Source organism: Nanorana parkeri, unplaced genomic scaffold, assembly GCF_000935625.1.
Source record: "Nanorana parkeri isolate BGI_ZX_2015 unplaced genomic scaffold, ASM93562v1 scaffold3372, whole genome shotgun sequence".
In the NCBI taxonomy this organism is placed as follows: Eukaryota; Metazoa; Chordata; class Amphibia; order Anura; family Dicroglossidae; genus Nanorana; species Nanorana parkeri.
In genome coordinates, this window is record NW_017309640.1 from 47,415 (window position 1) to 52,393 (window position 4,979).

The following is a 4,979-nucleotide window of genomic DNA, read 5'->3' on the forward strand; positions in this document are numbered from 1 at the left end:
TCGCGGTTGGACGCGGTTTCTGCCTTCTCCCGGAGACGATCGCGGTTGGACGCGGTTTCTGCCTTCTCCCGGAGACGGTCGCGGTTGGACGCGGTTTCTGCCTTCTCCCGGAGACGGTCGCGGTTGGACGCGGTTTCTGCCTTCTCCCGGAGACGGTCGCGGTTGGACGCGGTTTCTGCGTTCTCCCGGAGACGGTCGCGGTTGGACGCGGTTTCTGCGTTCTCCCGGGGTTGGACGCGGTTTCTGTGCTCTCCCGGAGACGGTCGCGGTTGGACGCGGTTTCTGCGTTCTCCCGGAGACGGTCGCGGTTGGACGCGGTTTCTGCGTTCTCCCGGGGTTGGACGCGGTTTCTGCGTTCTCCCGGGGTTGGACGCGGTTTCTGTGCTCTCCCGGAGACGGTCGCGGTTGGACGCGGTTTCTGCGTTCTCCCGGGGTTGGACGCGGTTTCTGCGTTCTCCCGGAGACGGTCGGGGTTAGACGCGGTTTCCGACAATGGCGGTTTTTCCCCATTTTATAATCTCGCCGCGATGGAACTTTTTCTGCAATAATGTTCGATGCCTTTGAGTTGGAAGTCGGCGGATCGTACGATACTCACTGAAGCCATACTGAATGTCCAGCGTGCCGAGTGACTGCGCGGGCGCCCCGAGGACGGCGGTGTCACCACATAGAGGGTGGCGTCGTACAACTCCCCCACCAGATCTGTTCTATACAGAGAGCCAAAAATACTTCAATGGCGGCACCCCAGAGAGGCGGCCAATGGCGTGAAGGTGCGTTTACCGGAACCGAACTGCGTTCTGAGAAGACTGAGGCGGAGTTATCTCTCCATCTGCTGCCATGTCGCAGTGTTTGTGCTTTACATGTCTCTGGGTTCTATATGATGGACTGATTGTGGGCGTGGCCATCCTTAAACCGCAACCCACTTCTGTGACTTCACTTTCTGCATAGTGGTCGGGTTTTCACAATGGCCGCCTCTGTCATCATCACCGGTCCACCTTAGGAGGGGAAGCGCATTTATAGTCGGGACCTTTCCTTTTAATCTGTACTCCGCCTTCCCATCAGTGCCCCGCCCTCCCATGCAAACTCCGCCTTCCCTTCATTGCCCCATCCTCCCATTCAAACTGCCTTCCCTTCATTGCCCCACCCTCTAATACATACTCCGCCTTGCCTTCATTGCCCCGCCCTCCCATTCCAACGCCACCTTCCCTTCAGTGCCCCACCCTCCCATTCAAACTCCGCCTTCCCTTCATTGCCCCACCCTCATACAAACTCCGCCTTCCCTTCAGTCTTCTGTGACCCCCCCGCCCCCTCCTTCAGTCTTGCACAGTTGTACCGGCTCCTCCCCTCTTCCTCTGATGTCACTGCACATCGGGAGCTCCTCACAGCGTGCATCAGAAGCAGCAGCAAGTCAGATAGAGCTCCGCCCCATTTCCTGGCTGCAGGACGTCCAGCATCATCTGGTGCTTCCCTCCCCAACGTGACTGTCCCTTGGCCCCGCCTCTTTCAATCATGGAGTCTCGGCATCACATGTGGGCGTTCTCTAGGGTGGTCTGTGTGCAAATACATCCTGCCTGGTAACGCCCACACTGACCCCACCCATCAAGGCATTTCCATATTTGCATAACTCCTCCCTAGAGCCCACCCACTGCCTGCATCATGGCTGTGGACTCTTGGGAGGAGTGCTGAGGCAGGGTGATGTGTACAGCCCACTGCTGGCCCCTCCCACCAGCCATGATCTGCCTGCATTGCATAGAGAAGCACAGACACACGGTGATGGTCGCAGGGTATAGAACAAAACCTGAAACTGGATTTATTTAAATATGTCGGAGGGGGAGGGGAGGAAATACCAGCAGGATGAAGGGCCACAGAATGTCTGAGATAGATGTGACGCAGCATCTGTGGTGGGTCATGTGATGGAGGGGGGCCACGTGGGCCGGGTCATGTGATGGGAGGGGGCCACGTGGGCCGGGTCATGTGATGGGAGGGGGCCACGTGGGCCGGGTCATGGAGGTAAATGCACCTTTTCAGAGTATACAGAATATTGCCTTATGTTGCTCTCTGGCCCCTCCTGGGGGGCGTGTCCCGATGTCATGTGATCTGGGCATGATGGCCGCTGTCTGTATGTTCCACGTATGTGTCCCTGAGATCGGATCAGACCAGAATTCGGCCGGCTCACATAACATTTCTCTGGCTCTGTCCGCCGCTATAACACCTGATTTGGGTTTTTTGTTAATATTTTGGACAGTTTGTCAGGTGAAGACGATATAAACGTTTGAAATGTTATTTATAAGCAACTTACCACGGAACCTTCTAGTTGCTAAAATGTTACTAAAATTCTTTAATAAACGAGAAAACTTGCAGCGTGTTTCCTGTTATTGACCCCCGACGTCGCCTCGAAGCCCCCAAATTATCTCCAACGCATGTCCACCTGGAGGAGTATAACCTCATAGAAGGGGGAGGAGCCTTCTCTGCTAAACATTCTTCACAAGAAACATTTTATCCTAAATCCCTATATTTCTATTCATTTAAAGTTCAACTCCACCCAAAATACTTTGTCTGCTCCTCCCACAATGAGGAGATTTCCTCCAGTAGTTGGTGTCTCTGCCCCTCCCACAATGGTGAGATTTCCCCCAGTAGTTTGTGTCTTGGCCCCTCCCACAATGGTGACATTTCCCCCAGTAGTTTGTGTCTCTGCTCCTCCCACAATGGTGAGGTTTCCCCCAGTACTTTGTGTCTCTGCCCCTCCCACAATGGTGAGATTTCCTCCAGTAGTTTGTGTCTCTGCCCCTCCCACAATGGTGAGATTTCCCCCCAGTAGTTTGTGTCTCTGCCCCTCCCACAATGGTGAGATTTCCTCCAGTAGTTTGTGTCTCTGCCCCTCCATCATCTGGTGCTTCCCTCCCCAACGTGACTGTCCCTTGGCCCCGCCTCTTTCAATCATGGAGTCTCGGCATCACATGTGGGCGTTCTCTAGGGTGGTCTGTGTGCAAATACATCCTGCCTGGTAACGCCCACACTGACCCCACCCATCAAGGCATTTCCATATTTGCATAACTCCTCCCTAGAGCCCACCCACTGCCTGCATCATGGCTGTGGACTCTTGGGAGGAGTGCTGAGGCAGGGTGATGTGTACAGCCCACTGCTGGCCCCTCCCACCAGCCATGATCTGCCTGCATTGCATAGAGAAGCACAGACACACGGTGATGGTCGCAGGGTATAGAACAAAACCTGAAACTGGATTTATTTAAATATGTCGGAGGGGGAGGGGAGGAAATACCAGCAGGATGAAGGGCCACAGAATGTCTGAGATAGATGTGACGCAGCATCTGTGGTGGGTCATGTGATGGAGGGGGGCCACGTGGGCCGGGTCATGTGATGGGAGGGGGCCACGTGGGCCGGGTCATGTGATGGGAGGGGGCCACGTGGGCCGGGTCATGGAGGTAAATGCACCTTTTCAGAGTATACAGAATATTGCCTTATGTTGCTCTCTGGCCCCTCCTGGGGGGCGTGTCCCGATGTCATGTGATCTGGGCATGATGGCCGCTGTCTGTATGTTCCACGTATGTGTCCCTGAGATCGGATCAGACCAGAATTCGGCCGGCTCACATAACATTTCTCTGGCTCTGTCCGCCGCTATAACACCTGATTTGGGTTTTTTGTTAATATTTTGGACAGTTTGTCAGGTGAAGACGATATAAACGTTTGAAATGTTATTTATAAGCAACTTACCACGGAACCTTCTAGTTGCTAAAATGTTACTAAAATTCTTTAATAAACGAGAAAACTTGCAGCGTGTTTCCTGTTATTGACCCCCGACGTCGCCTCGAAGCCCCCAAATTATCTCCAACGCATGTCCACCTGGAGGAGTATAACCTCATAGAAGGGGGAGGAGCCTTCTCTGCTAAACATTCTTCACAAGAAACATTTTATCCTAAATCCCTATATTTCTATTCATTTAAAGTTCAACTCCACCCAAAATACTTTGTCTGCTCCTCCCACAATGAGGAGATTTCCTCCAGTAGTTGGTGTCTCTGCCCCTCCCACAATGGTGAGATTTCCCCCAGTAGTTTGTGTCTTGGCCCCTCCCACAATGGTGACATTTCCCCCAGTAGTTTGTGTCTCTGCTCCTCCCACAATGGTGAGGTTTCCCCCAGTACTTTGTGTCTCTGCCCCTCCCACAATGGTGAGATTTCCCCCAGTAGTTTGTGTCTCTGCCCCTCCCACAATGGTGAGATTTCCCCCCAGTAGTTTGTGTCTCTGCCCCTCCCACAATGGTGAGATTTCCCCCAGTAGTTTGTGTCTCTGCCCCTCCCACAATGGTGAGATTCCCCCCAGTAGTTTGTGTCTCTGCCCCTCCCACAATGGTGAGATTCCCCCCTCAGTGATCCCAGTTCAGTTGATTTGGGGCATGTGGGGGCAGATCTCGGTAATGAGCCCTCATCCTGTAAAAAGAAGTTATGGGTGGAGTGTCCCTTTAATGAGAGCGGTGCCCCTCAGTTTGGGGGGAGGGGTGTGATTTTGGCGCAGTGTCACCGACTTCTGGTGATTTGCAGGGAAGACGAGCCGAGTGCAGAGACGTCCCCCAATCCCTATTCTATGTTCATTGGTGACTGCTCCGGAATAATGATCTGCGGGAGGAACTACATGTCCCAGCATTCCCCCGCACTGACTGCTCCTCGTTCACTATAAACGATACAAAACATCGGCTGATCCCTACACTGGAGTCGATGGTGGGAGCGGAGAGTCCGGGCCGCGTTCTGGGATTGTGTGCGTTGTCATTCACTCAAACATGGCTGACACAAACCCCGCCCCCTGCGCAGTGCAGCATACCCAACAAAGAACACGGGGGTTGCCGGGGGTGACGAGCGGACGTTGTTGGGCCCATTGAATGGGGCGTCGGTGGGAATTGATTGGTCATCTATTGTAGGGAGCAGAGACCGCGGGGGGCTTCAGAACGCGTCGGCTCTGCTGATTGGTGGGAA